This window comes from Pelobates fuscus, chromosome 7 (assembly GCF_036172605.1).
Source record: "Pelobates fuscus isolate aPelFus1 chromosome 7, aPelFus1.pri, whole genome shotgun sequence".
Lineage (NCBI taxonomy): Eukaryota > Metazoa > Chordata > Amphibia > Anura > Pelobatidae > Pelobates > Pelobates fuscus.
In genome coordinates, this window is record NC_086323.1 from 68758576 (window position 1) to 68776181 (window position 17606).

Consider the following 17606-nt stretch of genomic DNA (forward strand, 5'->3'; position numbering starts at 1 on the left):
CCTGGCTGTCTTTAACATGGGCTATAAAGGATTTCTGGTGTTTGGATTTTAGCGCCTTTGCCAATAGTTTTCCGCTCTTGTTACCGTGGGCATAGAAGGTACTTCTTGTTAGCTGGGCTGCCCTATTTGCGTAAAGGGAGAGAAGGGATCTAAGTTCTATTCTGAGATCTGTCAGTCTATGAAAGATTTCTGGTGTGGGGTTTTGTTTGTGTAGTGTTTACTGCTTTTGTTTGGCTGTCGTTAGGGTGGTCAAGGACCGTTTTTTGTCGAACGTACCTGATACGTCCATGGTCACTAAGGGGTTAAAGGAACAATTTTGTGTTAGGAATACAAAACTGTATTATTGTACCCCATGGCACTCAACGAGTTAAAGGTCCCTCAGCACTGGCTCCCTCTTCGCCACCTTCAATCTTAGCGCTGAGGGGGAACGTAATGCACATGCACCACGAGCGCCTCATTTTTCTGAAACAAGCAGGATATAATCCTTGACTTTCTGGGAATGTAACATTCCTAGACGAGCAAAATAATTTGGTAGTCTTTTTTGTGTATGGTAATTTGTCTTTTAGGCTCTTGGAATTTATTTGTGACAAATTTCCATGGCTCAATTTTAATTAAAGGTTTTTTTAATTAACTCTTTCAGTACTGTAGCAGTGCTCCAGACATGCTTTTTGCTGTGGTACTGAAAGGCACGTTAATGTATGCTGAAAAATAATTTTTAAAAGGGCCCTCAAGCCCCTAACCATCCCTTCAAATTATGTTAAAAAATACTCCTCTAAAAGTAGCATTTGCCAAACAAACTAAGGGGGGGGCAAACAAACTACGAAAGGGTTTACCCAGGCAGCCAGTGATAGATTGAGAGTGTAAGCTGAAATATCAGCGGCCTCCCATTTAGCAAAGTAGTACATTTGCACAGGAAGGAAGCTGGATTCCTAACTCCGGGGATAAACCATTGAAATGGTTTAGACGGCACACTCTTGCCCCCATAACAACTTCAGTGAGCTATGTTCTAAATAATTCCCAAATAGTCTGGTACAACTATTTAAAATATAGACTACACAAATCAAAACTCTGGAAAAAATAAAAACTGCTCCACATCAAATCTAAATATTAATCCATCTGAAGGTCTGGAGGACTCTACACCAACTGAGCAGGCAGGAAATCCCTTTACAAAGGCCTCCACGATGTTGAATCTCAGTAGACGATGAAGCATTGGCTGCAATTTTTGAGAATACAATGAAAGTAATGGTGAGCACTAGAACTGAGCAGAAATTAGGCATGTGCATGGGGAAAATTTTCGGTTCGGTTCAGCATTCCGAAATTCCTGAACTTCGGCAACTTCGGAACTTTGGCAACTTCGGCAACTTCGGAACTTCAGCACTTCGACACTTCGGAACTTTAGAAATTCTGCAACTTCGGAACTTCAGCACCACGGGACTTCTCTTGCAGCCGCTTGGTAAATAACTCCCTAATTCCCACGGTATTAGGGAGTTATCTACCAAAAGGCTGAAAGACCTAAATGGGTCTTTCAGCCAAATTTACTAATACTAAGTAAAAATTACTTAGTATTAGTAAATTTTGCCCCTACTCGCTATACCGCGAGTAGGGGCATGTCTAGTAAACAGTGAGCAGCCTGTGACTGCTCACTGTTTAAAAAAAAAACAAAAAAATAGTGCCGGCCCCCACCCTGAGCGGCGGATGGGGGCCCTAAAGTAAAATGATGGGGGGGGGGACCTATTGTCCTCCCCCCTGGCCCCCACCCCTGAGCGGCGGGTGGGGGCCCTAAATACTAATAAGGGGGGGCCTAATGTCCTCCCCCCTGTCCCCACCCCTGAGCGGTGGGTGGGGGCCCTAAACAAGAATAGGGGGGAACCTAATGTCCTCCCCCCTGGCCCCCACCCCTCAGCGGCGGGTGGGGGCCCTAAATACTAATAAGGGGGTGGGAGCTAAGGTCCTCCCCCCTGGCCCCCACCCCTGAGTGGTGGGTGGGGGCCCTAAATACTAATAAGGGAGGGGACCTAATGTCCTTCCCCCTGGCCCCCACCCCTGAGCGGCGGGTGGGGGCCCTAAATTGCAATAAGGGGGGGACCTAGTGTCCTCCCCCCTGGCCCCCACCCCTCAGCGGTTGGTGGGGGCCCTAAATACTAATATGGGGGGACCTAATGTCCTCCCCCTGGCCCCCACCCCTGAGCGGCGGGTGGGGCCCTAAATACTAATAAGGGGGGACCTAATGTCCTCCCCCCTGGCCCCCACCCCTGACCGGCGGGTGGGGGCCCTAAATTGTAATAAGGGGGGGACCTAGTGTCCTCCCCCCTGGCCCCCACCCCTCAGCGGCGGGTGGGGGCCCTAAATACTAAGAAGGGGGGGAACCTAAGGTCCTCCCCCCTGGCCCCCACCCCTGAGCGGCGGGTGGGGGCCCTAAAAAAAATATCCCCCCCAGGTGACTGGGGGTCCCCAAACCCCTACTCACCCCCTCCCCCCCAATAAAAATTTTCCCCCTACCTACCCTAAAAACTAATCAGGGGGGGACCTTTTACTAACCTGTAAAAAAAAATAAAACTTACCATTCGATGTTTTCTTTCTTCTAAAATCTTCTTTTTTCAGCCCCAAAAAAGGCCAAATAAAAAAACATAATAACCGACGCAATTATAAAAATAAAAACCTCATAACTCATAACTCTCTTTTTGGTGAATTAAGTGACCAATCGACACTTCGAAAATTCGGTAATTTCGGAATAATCCAATATTCCTTTTCCTCTATCTGACCACCATCTGCTGACTTTTGACATTGGCATACCTAAGACCCAATTGACACCACCGTCTGAACATCACTCTCACAGAAACCTCCAATGTCTTGACCTAGAGCATTTCTCCACTAATCTGCAAACTCTCCTTTTACCTATCTCAAACCTCACCTGTCCTAGTTCTGCAACCTCCTTCTACAATTCCACCCTCTCCTCTCAACTAGACATCATGGCACCTTGTACATTTAAACGCCGCAGGCAGCCCCAACAACAACCCAGGCACACCAAGCTCACTCGATACCTCCAAAAATGCTCCAGAACTGCTGAACACTGTTGGAGAAAGTCTCACTGTGCATCTGACTTTCTCCACTATAAATTTATGCTAAGCTCATACAGCTTGGCTTTCCTCTGCAAAAGTTAATTACTTCAATACCCTCATAACCACACTCTCCCGCGAACCCAAACGACTATTTCACACATTTAACTCTCTTCTTCGCCCTGCTGCTCTCCTCCACCTACTAACTTGACCGCCTCAGACTTTGCAACTCACTTCACTGACAAGATCTCTACAATCAGAGAAGAGATCTCTCATCTTTCTTCTTCCCCTTACAATACTTCCCCTAACGTCACTCCCTCTGCTGTTCTATGTTCATTTGCACCCGCTACATTGGTAGAAGTTTCTGCTCTGCTCCAGTCCTCCCACCCCACTCGCATCTCATCCGTACTGTCTTCTTCTCTTTCTCCACCTCTCACTAAAATTCTTAATCTCTCTCTCTCCTCTGGTATATTTCCATCGCCCTTCAAACATGCAACTGTAACCCTAATTCTAAAGAAGCCCAATCTTGACCCTAACTCCCCATCTAACTATCGTCCTATCTCGCTACTGCCTTTTGCATCCAAGATCCTTGAAAGAATTGTGTATGCGAGATTGACAGACTTCCTCAAGTCCAACTCTCTGCTAGACCCGCTTCAGTCTGGTTTCCGCGCTAAGCACTCTGTGCAAACTGCACTGACCAAAGTAACCAATGATCTACTCGCTGCAAAATCTCGTGGTCACTACTCTATCCTAATTCTCCTTGACCTGTCTGCGGCTTTTGACACTGTTGATCATCAACAGCTTCTTCTCATCATCCGCAATATCGGTCTACAAGATATTGCTCTCTCCTGGTGCTCCTCCTACCTCTCCCAGCGCTCTTTCAGTGTTTCTTTCTCTGGCTCTGCTTCTTCTCCCCAACTCCTCTCTGTTGGTGTCCCCCAAGGTTCAGTCCTTGGTCCCCTACTATTCTCCATCTATACTGCCTCCCTTGGTAAACTCATTAGCTCCTTTGGCTTCCAATATCATTTCTATGCAGATGACACGCAAATCTACCTGTCCTCTCCTGATCTCTCCCCGTCCCTCTTGACTAGTGTCTCTGACTGCCTCTCTGCTGTTTCTAACTGGATGGCTGCCCACTTCCTTAAACTAAACTTGACCAAAACTGAAATTCTGGTCTTTCCTCCCTCAAGTGTTGTTACTCCTGTGTCTGTCTCCCTCCAAGTCAACGGTGCTACCATCAGCTCCACCACGCAGGCTCACTGCCTAGGTGTTCTCTTTGACTCCGACCTCTCCTTCAAGCCTCATGTTCAATCTATCGCCAAATCCTGTAGTTTCCATCTCAGGATATTAGAATTAGGGTTACAGTTGCATGTTTGATTTAAAGGATAGGATTGTTGAACATCTAAAAACACATGGATTTCAAGATCAGAGACAACATGGGTTTACTTCAGGGAGATCATGCCAAACTAATCTTATTGATTTTTTTGATTGGGTAACTAAAATTATAGATCAGGGTGGTGCAGTAGACATTGCTTACCTCGATTTCAGTAAGGCTTTTGACACTGTTGCACATAGAAGGCTTATCAACAAACTACAATCTTTGAGTTTGGATTCCAATATTGTTGAATGGGTAAGGCAGTGGCTGAGTGACAGGCAACAGAGGGTTGTAGTCAATGGAGTATATTCAAAGCTTGGGCTTGTCACCAGTGGGGTACCTCAGGGATCTGTACTTGGACCCATTCTCTTTAATATTTTTATTAGTGATATTGCAGAAGGTCTTGATGGTAAGGTGTGTCTTTTTGCGGATGATACTAAGATATGTAACAGGGTTGATGTTCCAGGAGGGATAAGCCAAATGGAAAAGGATTTAGGTAAACTAGAAAAATGGTCAGAGTTGTGGCAACTGACATTTAATGTGGATAAGTGCAAGATAATGCATCTTGGACGTAAAAAGCCAAGGGCAGAGTACAGAATATTTGATAGAGTCCTAACCTCAACATCTGAGGAAAGGGATTTAGGGGTGATTATTTCTGATGACTTAAAGGTAGGCAGACAATGTAATAGAGCAGCAGGAAATGCTAGCAGAATGCTTGGTTGTATAGGGAGAGGTATTAGCAGTAGAAAGAGGGAAGTGCTCATGCCATTGTACAGAACACTGGTGAGACCTCACTTGGAGTACTGTACACAGTACTGGAGACCCTATCTTCAGAAGGATATTGATACCTTAGAGAGAGTTCAAAGAAGGGCTACTAAACTGGTTCATGGATTGCAGGATAAAACTTACCAGGAAAGGTTAAAGGATCTTAACATGTATAGCATGGAGGAAAGATGAGACAGGGGGGATATGATAGAAACATTTAAATACATAAAGGGAATCAACACAGTAAAGGAGGAGACTATATTTAAAAGAAGAAAAACTACCACAACAAGAGGACATAGTCTTAAATTAGAGGGACAAAGGTTTAAAAATAATATCAGGAAGTATTACTTTACTGAGAGGGTAGTGGATGCATGGAATAGCCTTCCAGCTGAAGTGGTAGAGGTTAACACAGTAAAGGAGTTTAAGCATGCGTGGGATAGGCATAAGGCTATCCTAACTATAAGATAAGGCCAGGGACTAATGAAAGTATTTAGAAAACTGGGCAGACTAGATGGGCCGAATGGTTCTTATCTGCCGTCACATTCTATGTTTCTATGTTTCTATGTTTCTATCTCAAAAACATTGTGCGCATCCGCCCCTACTTAACGCCAGATGCAACTAAGGTGTTGGTCCATTCCACTGTCCTCTCTCGCCTTGACTACTGTAATCTGCTTCTCAGTGGTCTTAGGTGCTCCCAACTTGCGCCATTACAGTCCATAATGAATGCGGCAGCGAGGCTCATCTTCCAGTCCGCCCGCACCTCCTATGCCTCACCCTTCTGTCAGTCCCTACATTGGCTTCCTATAAAATATAAAGCTCAATTTAAAATTCTGGTTCTTGCTTTCAAATCTCTACATAATGCTGCTCCCACCTATCTATCCTCCCTTATACACAAGTATGTCCCGTCTAGGCCCTTACGATCTGCTGAAGACTTACGTCTATCTTCTGTCCGTACTCCCACCTCTGATGCTCGCCTTCAAGATTTCTCGAGGGCTGCACCGTTCCTGTGGAACTCATTTCCCTCCTCCATTAGATGCTCACCTAGTCTCCACTCCTTCAAAAAATTGTTAAAAACCCACTTCTTCATAAAAGCGTATCAATTAAACTGTTAATAGCTCCCAACTGATTCCTCTTCTGCAACTGTCACTAGACTAATACTATCCTTACCTTTTGTGTAATTTTACCCCACTCCCTCTAGCATGTAAGCTCATTGAGCAGGGCCCTCAACCCCTCTGTTCCTGTGTGTCCAACTTGTCTGGTTACAACTACATGTCTGTTCGTCCACCCATTGTAAAGCGCTGCGGAATTTGACGGCGCTCTATAAATCTCATAATAATAATAATAACTTCGGGACCTCAGCAATTAGGCACTTCGGTAATTCGGACATTCGGAAGTACCCGAATGTCTGAATTGTCCGAAATTCGTCCCAATTCATATTCGGACCGAAACGAATTGCACATGTCTAGCAGAAATCCTTTTTAGTTGCATTGAATGAATTGAGGGCTTGTTAATCTATGTATGAACTAATCGATTCATTCGCCCGTGGATTGACAGGCATTTGTTGTTAGTTCAACGCAGCTGAAATGGATTTGTACAAGTCTAGTGAGCACTCTGATTAGGAAGGGGGCTTGCAATGTAATTTTCTGTAATTTTACCTTCACCTGGAGAGACTCCAACATATTTTCCTCTGTACCATGCAGGCAGGGCCATTGCTAGACTATATTGCGCCCCAGGTCCACCTCCCCCTTCCCTTAGTGTGTCTCTATCTCCCTTAATGCCTTTGTGTCTCTTTTTTTCCCCCTTCTGCTGCCCCTCTTTGTGTCTCTTCCCGTCCAGTAACTTTGTAGGTCTCTTCCCCATAGCCCCTTTTTTGTCTGTTTCTCCCCAGCCATTTTGTGTGTATCTTTCTCTCTCCCAGCCTCACTGTGTGTCTCCTCCCCAAAGCCCATTTGTGTGTCTCTTTCTCCCCAACCCCTTTTTGTGTTTTTTTTCCCTACCCCCTTTTGTGTCTTTCTCTCCCAGCCCATTTATGTGTCTCTCCCACCTTGCCCCTTTGCATGTCTCTCCCCCTCATTCCTTTTGCATGTCTTTTTTCCCCTCTCCAACCCCTCTGTGTGTCATTGTCCTTGTCCCCATCACCTATGTGTGTGTCAATGTCCCCTTTCTCTCTGTGTCATTGTCTTCTTCCCCAGGCCCTTTCATGTGTCTTCCACCCATGCGCACCTGCTCACCTCCCCTATGTAGCATGGCCGAGCAGACCATGGTTAGAGGATTTTCTGTACCCAATCAGACCATTTAGAGCAAGGGTTCCCAATAGGTAGATCTCCAGATAATTTAAAACTACAACTCCCTTTATACTTTGCATGCCTTTAGAATGACAAAGCATCATGGAAGCTGTAGTTTTAAAACATCCTGGGATCTACCTTTTGGGCACCCCTGGATTAGAGGTCATCAATCCCTCTGTTCCTGTTTGTCCAACTTGTCTGGTTACAAATATGTGTCTGTTAGTCCACCCATTGTACAATGCTGAGGAATTTGTTGGTGCTTTATAAGTAATAATATACCATCTGTAACTAGTGAGATTGAAAAAAAACATCTCAGTAAGCTCAATATCTTACTCTTGGAGTTTCATGTTTTTAATGATATTGTTATTTCCAATACTATTTTATGTCTTGTTTTTCTACTTTTTTAAATCCAGTACAAATTGAATAGCAAAAAATTTAATGTTGACCTTTATAGCCAATGGAATTAAGGGATCAGAGAATCCCAGAGGATGGTCGTTACTATGGAGTATTGCCACCACCACTGTAGGCATACAATGTCTTCCAAATTCTTTAAAATTTTAAAATTTTAACTGGCGCTAGATGGAAATGAAGCTAGATTTTGGGAGTGCTGCACATAGGCAAGTAGCATCTTTATGCCTACTGTTTTTTAGAACCTTCTAATGCAGATATTATATGATGGACCATCATAGTCTGTACATGTAACAATATGCAAGCAAATTGGTTGGATGCAGTTAGGTGGACATTAAGAGAAACTTAAATATTGTCTAGAGAACATGATGCTAGCCCCTCAACCTCCACCCGAAAGAATTTGTGTTCCTCTTGGAGTGAATTGGTTCTTCTTGTCATATCTGGAGATCTACCTATTGGGCACACCCGATCTAACTGGTCTGATTGGGTACAGAAGATCCTCTACCCATGGTCTGCTCGCCTACGCTATACAGGGGAGGTGATCAGGCGCGAATGAGTGGAAGACACACAAAAGGGTCTGGGGAAGGAGACAATGACAAACACAGAGAGAAAGGGGACAGTGAACGTGTATTTCTAGTCTGGGACAAGAGCTTTTAGTTTATAATCAAAATATTTTGGAATAAAATCTACTCTGAGCATAAAATTCTTCATAGAGTATTCACATATAGAGAAGTCTACCGATATTCAACAAAAAAAGCGTTTTGTTTTTTTATATTTGAATATTGACCAACAGAATTTGCAAACGTACCATATAATAATGACTGAAAAAGTTTTGTCTGAAGCTTTCTGAATTTAGTTAACTGGTGGGGAGAGGTCAGAAACTATTTTCTTTCTTTATCCTAGGAGATTAAATAACAGAGGCTTAGTTCTTCTGTTTGGCTTTGTTCAAAATTTGAAAGCTAGGATATTTTTTTTAAAGTAAAACTGTAGGCACTTTATCAAGTTCATCTTATTGTCCTACGTTGTGTCCTAACCCAAAACCATATATTGAACATCTCCAAGCCCACTGGGTATCTTACTTCCCGGCTCTCATACCATAAGATATTGTGATGTCACGCGTACATGCGCAATTTTACCACGGATGGTCATAGCCATGTCACGGCCACATGCGTCTATGCTTCTCAATGCTCCTCTATGAGGAGCATTGGATTGGCCCATCATCCTGGAGGTAAGCCTCCAGGATGACATAACCTGATTAGGAGGTTGCGGCAGCGACGAGTGAGACTAAGCACTGGAGAAAAGGTAATTCTTTTTTATTAGATTTTTTTGTAGATTAAGTTATTGTAATAGTGAAGACACTGGACCTATTACCTGAAAATCACAGGGAGAAGATGCTGACGTCCATAGGAAAGCATTGAGTAATGCTTTCTTATGGGCATTTTTTTAATGCGTGCGCGGCTCTGGCTGCGCATGCGCATTCGGCTCCACTCGGGAGCCAACGTTGGAGGGGGAGGAGAGGTCACAAGCGCTGAGGGAGCCCGGCTCTGGATAAGGTAAGTGGCTAAAGGGATTTTAACCCCTTCAGCCCAGTGGGAGCAGGGTCATGAGGGTGGGGGGGACCTAAGGACTACATAGTGCCAGGAAAACAAGTTTGTTTTCCTGGCACTATAGTGGTCTTTTAATGTGTGTATGTAATTTTATACCATAATGGTCCTTCGATGATAATGTTCACTGACCTGCAATGTTTAATCTTGCTCACAACCGCTTTTGCAGACATATATAAGATACCATGATTAACATATTAATATCTGCTGTGGGTAGTTTAAATGTTATGTTACATTTGTAGATTGAGTTATTGTAATAGTGAAGACACTGGACCTATTACCTGATACATAGGTATACTTCCATTATACCATTTAGCATCGACTGACCTACTCGTGATCAGATTATCTTGGTGTAAAAATAAACTTTGATAATCTGTCAAGATTCTTTTCCCCTGTGGACATTATCATGAACGTATTATTTCTGCTGTGATTCACAGGCTCCCTAATCAAAATTCCCATTAAATAACTGTTGGTAACATTGCCAGGACACATGTAGGCTGTGAAACCATCTCCTTGGAGACATCTCTTCCAAGAATCCTTAGGAACCGTGAGAGCTTGCACTTATTATTTTTATTTATTTTGTAGAATTGTTTTTGGCTCACAATAGTAAAGAGTGACATTACATCAATGAATACAGGGAACTTCATCTGGCAACTGAGTGCATGTGTTAATTCCCTGCTCAACATTTCAATCAGCTGTTGTATCCTTAGCTAGATAATCATGGTCACATTACACTTTCTCTTTTATGTATGTAAAGCAAAACAAAATGTAATAATGTAATGTTATATTATTTATTTAAAGGGATACTACAGTTACCAGAACAACAATAGCTTAATGTAGTTGTTCTGGTGTCTATAGCATGTCCCTGCAATCTTATAAATGTAAACAATGCCTTTTCAAAGACAAAAGGAAATGCTGATAGGGGCAGCATGGCATTTTGCTGCTCATGAGCAATAGGCTCCCAATGCCTTTCTATGGCAAATCAGTGGATTGGCTGAGCCTCATATTTTATGATATCAGTCACAGAGGCAGAGTGGAGCGGGACTAGTGCTGTACTTGAAAAAAGGTGAGTAGAATCACCTTCTTAAAGTAAAGAGGGTGCTGGGAGCCTAAACTGTTTTCCAACTAAATTTTCCAACTATAGTGTCACGAGACATGTATGTGTTCCTGACACTATAGTGTTCCTTTAGGTTTTGTCTCAAAACAGTTTTAGAGCATTGTCGTCATACTTCGTGCAATTGAGATATTGAATGGGAAGTGTTTCTTTCCTAAATGTAACTTAACAGAATGGTTGTGATTAGATTTTTTTTAATCTCTTTTAATAGATGAAGAAAAAAAAAAAAAAAAAAAAAATATATATATATATATATATATATATTTAAATTATTTATTTTTGAAGTGCAGAGTAAGATATAAGCTGAAGCAATTACACATTAAATCACAATAACCAAATACAGGTATGAGAAGTCAAGAGCTGCTGCATATTTTTTTTTCTTCCTAAAAGAATAAACAAGAGTAAAACAATACTAGATATAACAATATGATTCCCACAGAATGCCCCCACTGAGACATTATACAGATTTAAGAAAAGAGTTCCATGACTATAGATATTAGCTAAAAAATTAAGAACTAGGGGCTAAAAAGCATCTATGTAGGCTCAGAGGCTCACCTCAATCCACAACCCCATTCAATAAATACACTGCAAAGGTAGAGCACAGTTCTGCTTCAATGATCCATATCGGAGGGCACTGCACCAGGATGCATTTAGGTAGGTCGGGTCTTCTGCATTCTTTGTGGTCCCCCACTGCGCCTTAGACTTGTGTTTCGGTCCTGCTTTGGGTTGGGTAGGGATAGTGCGCTGCTTGTTTTGCAGCCATAATGGGACTTTTAAGAATGACCAGCTCGGCTTCCTCTCCTTTTCTCTGGGAGCAAGGGCCCGCCAGCGACCAGGGTCAGCCAGCACCCTCTTGTGGTGATGCTTACGTCTATGACATGAGGCCCGGTACTGGACAGGAACAAGAGCTTTGTGCTTGATTTTCCCCGACAGACTCAGAGGTGAGTGGGCTCACCGCTGGACTTGTGATTTCAGGCATTGGTGGAGCTGCTGCCAGAATGCTGCAAAGTGTATGTCAAGTCGGGATATGATGTCGGTTTGCTCCACGGCTGGATCGATGGCTCTCATGGCATCTGGCATTTTAGAGAGGGCCCACAGGTTGTGGTGAGTCAGCAGGGCCTCCGTGGGGTGGACTGGGATGACACCCGCCGGTCCCAAGGTGGGGGGGGGGATAACAGGGCACTAATGGGACACCACAGGGCCTCAAGAAGCTCCAGATCGGTAGAGTGTCCGGCTCTCCTGCTCCAAATAAACACCAGGCCGCACTGTGAAACAAGTATGCCGGGAAACGGCAAGCTGGACGGCATTTAGCTGAGTCCCGGTACTCTGCTTCAGTATGGGAGCACCAGAGGCACTGTTGGAGTCGAGCAGGGTGCATGATTTGGCAAATATATAGATATAAATACCCTACTAGTGAGGAGCTCTTGTGAAGTGTGACAACCCACCATTAAGGTCAGGCCCTGCCCCCAGAAAATACTTTTTATCTGACTACATTCCAATAGAACTTTTAGATCTGCTAACCTATCTCTACTGATATACACTGTAGGAGTTCTAAGTCAGTTTATTGCCTGCTGTGTAAAAGCTATAAAACAAAAAAAATGCTATAAAATGAAATTAATATGTTTTAGCAAAAGAGAAGAGTGTGGTTCTATGCTCACAAGTTTGGGCAGTTCTGATTATGACTGCAAGGTGGCACTAGATGTGCAGACAGCACCGCTGAATTTTGTAATGGCAATTCTACATTGTCACAGAAGTTAGACCGAACCAAAAGACTCCTTGCACCATGACCACTAGAAAAAGATGTATTAATCCTGGAATATTTCTTAACAGCGAAAAGAGGAGTTTTTTTTTGTTAGGATCATACTTTTTGTTATTTGATTTATGCATGTAGGTTTTCCATGTCTCATTAATTTTCTAGAATGTCTGTGCAATTTGCATGTTAGCAAAAGCTCTTTCACTATTGTACCCAATGGACATATTTTACAAGCTCAAAAATACCAGTAAAAAAAAAAAAACAGCATAATTTTTAACAAAAATGAAGTGACCTGCTTTTAACCTTGTAATAAATCATACACCAACGTGGGTAAAGTTAAAATGTTTGCAATAAAATGTGCATGTCTCTCAGCTGTATTACCGTAAGTAATCAATCCCTAGAAACTAAGGGGCTCCACAAGACGTCATTGGGGGGTAGGCTGCGCATGTACATGTCTGGGCCTCCCACCCTGCTCTGGTCAATTTGTAGCTACAATTTGTTTCCAAATTGTAGTTTGAGATTTTCTTCAACTACACTGTTCATTTAAGCATTCTATTTCACATCACCTATGGAACATAATAATTTTATTAAAAAAAATATAACATCATAAACATTCACTTTTAAATTCTCAAATTCCGCTGACAATTATTTTTTCTTTTGATGATGCCAAACTTCACTTTTTCTGGCTTATTTACCACCTCTGTATTGTATAAGTGAATATTAAAACTGTGTCCTCTTTAAATGCTTATGTAGCTTTAAGAACGGGCCCTTTTGAACTTAAAGTAAGTTAAAAATTCATTTGAGATAAGCATTTTTCCTTTCTCCCCATTCATCCCTCTCACTGTATTACTCATTAAACATTGAAATTTGTCCAGTGTCCATTATCACCCCATCATTTGTACAAGCTTAACTTATCTCACGTGCTTCGGGGCAAAATTGCAGTGTTTTCTTCACTCCTTGCTAGATTGCATAACTTTTCCATTACTGAATAAATAACATATGTTGTTTTCTGTTGTGGGACAAGAAAATCCAGACGTGATCATTAACTTTTGTACATGCAGAAAGTTCATCCAGCATCATGTCATTTTTTTCCTGTGGATCATTGCATTTTGTGGATCAAGTTAAATAAACATATGTGTGCGTGTCTGTCTGTCTATTTATCCACTTATCCATTAGATAATGTTAAATCCCTGAAAAATATAGAGAGAGAAATCAGCGCTAGGTTGCCGCACAAAAAGGTAATGATAATAAGGCTGCAATCCTCAAAGGGGAGTCCCCTATAATCCCCTAATGGTAAGAAAAGATACAGAGCAAAACAGAAAAAGGTTGCGCCTAAGATATACAATAAAACATATAAAATGTATATAATGAGTGATATAAAATAGTACAGTGATGTAGAATAAATTATAAAATAAATAGTTGGCAAAAGTCCAAAACACTTATCATAAGTCCATAATGGTAGATGCCATGTGTAAGAACAGGAATTCTGAAACGTAAAAAAAGAGTATGTCTTCACAGTAGAGTGCTTGAAATCCAGTAGAGTAAATATGTGGAGAAAAAACAAAAGGAACTCCAATGGCACAGTATATAGATGAATAAAAGTGGTATGCAAAATGAAAATAATCTTACTCACACTTTTCAGAGCTGGAACCTAGCTCTGGTATGGCACACGTGAAGTGGAATGACCCCCACTCAAGGGTATGCGGAGTAATATTTGATTGGCGAGTATCTGGCTCAGATTCGATGTCCAAGTTGATATCATCCGACCCAGAGAAAAGATAAAATATATAGTGCTCTCTGTATGGTGGTTAGGAGGTATAAATAAAATATAAATATACTACTCACAGTATATAGAGCAGACTTGTACTGCTCAATGAAAGCGCTTGGGTGGTATAATCCCCACCTAAGGATTCTTTAGGCTTCTTGTCAGATTGGAAATATATGTGTAGTCAGGAGAAGAAAAGAAAAAAAGAAGAAAATGGCTATAAAGTATTTTATGCCAAAATAATTTCTTTATTATAAGGTAATAAAATTAATAAATTAAAAATTAATATCTAAACGCGTTTTGCCTCAAGGGCTTCTTCAAGTAGATAATAGTAAAAAGAGCTATTTTTACTATTATCTACTTGAAGAAGCCCTTGAGGCAAAACGCGTTTAGATATTAATTTTATTACCTTATAATAAAGAAATTATTTTGGCATAAAATACTTTATAGCCATTTTCTTCTTTTTTTCTTTTCTTATATATGGTGAATATGATGCATATTTTTAAAGTTATAGTATATGTATAAAAAGTGTATTTTTTCTGCCTGTGATAAATTACATTAACCCATTGTGTTCAGTAATTATATCACAGGCAGAGGGGAGGGATTGAATGTGTTTGTGCTGGGTGTGCCTTCTGTTTTACTGTACGTGATTGGTTACATGTTGTCCCTCCCTGTGGGATGTCCCCTTGCATGGGGACTTGCATAAAAGTCTGTGTGTGTTAATTAAAGTCAGATCATCTTGGACCTTCATGAAGTTTCGGCTCATGTTTGGGGGATTGGAGAACTAAGAAGAATAGTGTAAACCTAGGACAAAATGTCCAGGAAACACTAGTGAGATATAGATCTCAGTTGTCTGTTAAAATGAAATATCGTTTAATTGGTATACAAAATCATGAACAAAAACAAGATAATGAACATAAAAAATAATAATATAAATAACCAAAATAACCCACTTTGAAAGGGAGAGAGGAGATAACAAGAGCTCAGGGAGCTATGGGAAGAGTGGGACAGGGGTTAATGAAATGAGTCAAGCTGTATAGATGTCCACTTTGCAAGTGGATACATAAATAAGGGAGATAGATATCTCTCAATAGAAGGCGGACAAAGACTATAATACTAGCTAGTACTAGACAAGACAATAAACCCCTGATATAGGCTGTAATAGAGGATATAAGTGAACAACACTGATTAATACATGCAGATTGTTCCTCAGTACTAAATTGCCAATATATAATAAGGGGACATTGGAAGCCCCAATAATGGCTATACTAAAGGGTACTGCTTAAATCAGTGTTGCAAAATGCCACATACTGACAATACAAGTGAATCCTCAATAGAACAGTCTCTCAATGAGGGGCGGACCAAAGTCATAATTACAGCTGGTACTGACGAGACATTAAAGCACTAATAAGGGTAATAGTAGAGGATAGTAGTAACAGACACTGACTAGAATATGCAGAGAAAAGCCCTCAGTGTCAAAGTTGCCAATTAAATAATAAAGGGTTGGAGAACTACACTCTGGGGATTGCTATAATCACTATACTCCCCAGGGTATAATCACTAAGCTCTGCTAAGAGCTGGTTCTTGTTCCTGCTCTCTGGAATTGGAGAGGTTGACCTACTGGAGCTGGACCCTGGTCTTGGGTCCAGAGTGGGTGGAGACTGCGAGACCCCAACCAAGCTGCGGTGGTTCGTGGGATCTGCAGTGGTTATAGTGTCTGGCGGAGTGCTTGGAGTACTCGGGAAGCACTAGGAGCAGGGCCGGGCATTTTTCAATCAGAGCGGCCCCCTAAGGGGGCGGGGCCAGAGATGGTGTGTTTTGTCATCACTAATTACAAGCACGCCCCCTCTCAAAGTAAACATGTTGGTTCAATGCGCAGAGCCGCGCTGAAGAGCTCTGGCATTAGAAAAAGGCCCTGAATTTGTTCTGCGCAGCGCAAGCAAATTTAATAACATGCTTGCGCTGTGTTTGCTTTTAAATTGTCTCTTGTGTCTCCACAAGTGGGATACCAGAGGACAAAAGGGCCAGGAAAGTGTATGGTGCATGTGTTTGGAGCCTGCTTGAGGGATTGTGTGTGTGTACAGTGTGGTGTGGTATTGTGTAAATAGGTCAATTTAGTTTGTGGTGTAATGTGTGGCTAGGGGCTGTGTGTAATGTGTCTGGGTGTGCTGTGTGTGTCTGGGGGTGCTGTGTGTGTTTGGGTGCTGTGTGTGTTTGGGGGCTTTGTGTGTGTCTGGGGGTGCTGTGTGTGTCTGGGGGTGCTGTGTGTGTCTGGGGGTGCTGTGTGTGTCTTGGGGTTGTGTGTGTGTGTCTGGGGGTGCTGTGTGTATCTGGGGGTGCTGTGTGTGTCTGGGTGTGCTGTGTGTGTCTGGGGGTGCTGTGTGTATCTGGGGGTGCTGTGTGTGTCTGGGTGTGCTGTGTGTGTCTGGGGGTGCTGTGTGTGTCTGGGGGTGCTGTGTGTGTTTGGGTGCTGTGTGTGTTTGGGGGTTGTGTGTGTGTGTGTGTGAATGTATTTTGTATTTAAATTAAAATATATATTTTTTGTATTCATAATTAAAACGTTATATCCCCCCTCCCTTCTTACCTTTAGCCTGGGAGGGGGGGGGAGCCGTTCTGCCATGAGGGGGGGGGGGTGTGAGGGGGGGGGCATGCTTCCTTCCCTGGTGATCCAGTGGTGAGAGTTCACTCTCGCGAGATCTGAGTGTTGCCGTGGTAACCGCGGCAACGCTCAGACCTCGCAAGAGGACCCGGCGGAGCTCTAGCCAGCAGCTCCGCCGGGTCCTCTCTCCTGCCTCCCTCCCTCACTCCTCAGCACTGGTCGCCTGTAACAGTGTCTCTGTGCCGTGAGGGAGATCTTTGATCTCCCCACCGGCCCATGGAGGCACACAGCGGGGCCGGTGCTCGGGTAGCGCTGGCCCTGGAGGGGCTGGCAGGGGAGATCCTGTGATCTCCCCTGCCGGCCTCGGCCCCACGGCCATCGCGGCCCACCGAGCATTTGCCGGTGTGCCTGATGGCCAGTCCGGGCCTGACTAGGAGCATCCATCAACGGAAGGTATCCGTTCGGGGTGCCAGGTGATCTGTTACAATGGTGTTTTAGGGATAGTTTAGGGTTAACATTAGGGTAGGTGTATGGTTGATATTTGACAAGTAGTCTACATTCGGAATATAACAAAGACAAGGGAAGAAAGCCCTGCTCAAACGAGCTTACAATCTTTGAGAAATGTGTAAAGATACACAAGATAAATCACAGCATGTCAGAGGGGGTAGGGATTGATGGGTCAGATGCCTGTGTTGAAAGAAGCTAGTAAAAATAGCATGTGGAAGAACCATACAGTGGCATGAGTGAAATGAGAGAAATGTCACCAGTTTTCCTAAAGAGGGGTGTTGTCAGTGACTTCTTGAAGGAGTGGTTAGTTTGAAAAAATTCTGCAGGTGAGAGTTGGCAGTGTGGGAACGAGCAGATGTCAGGAGAAGGTCATTT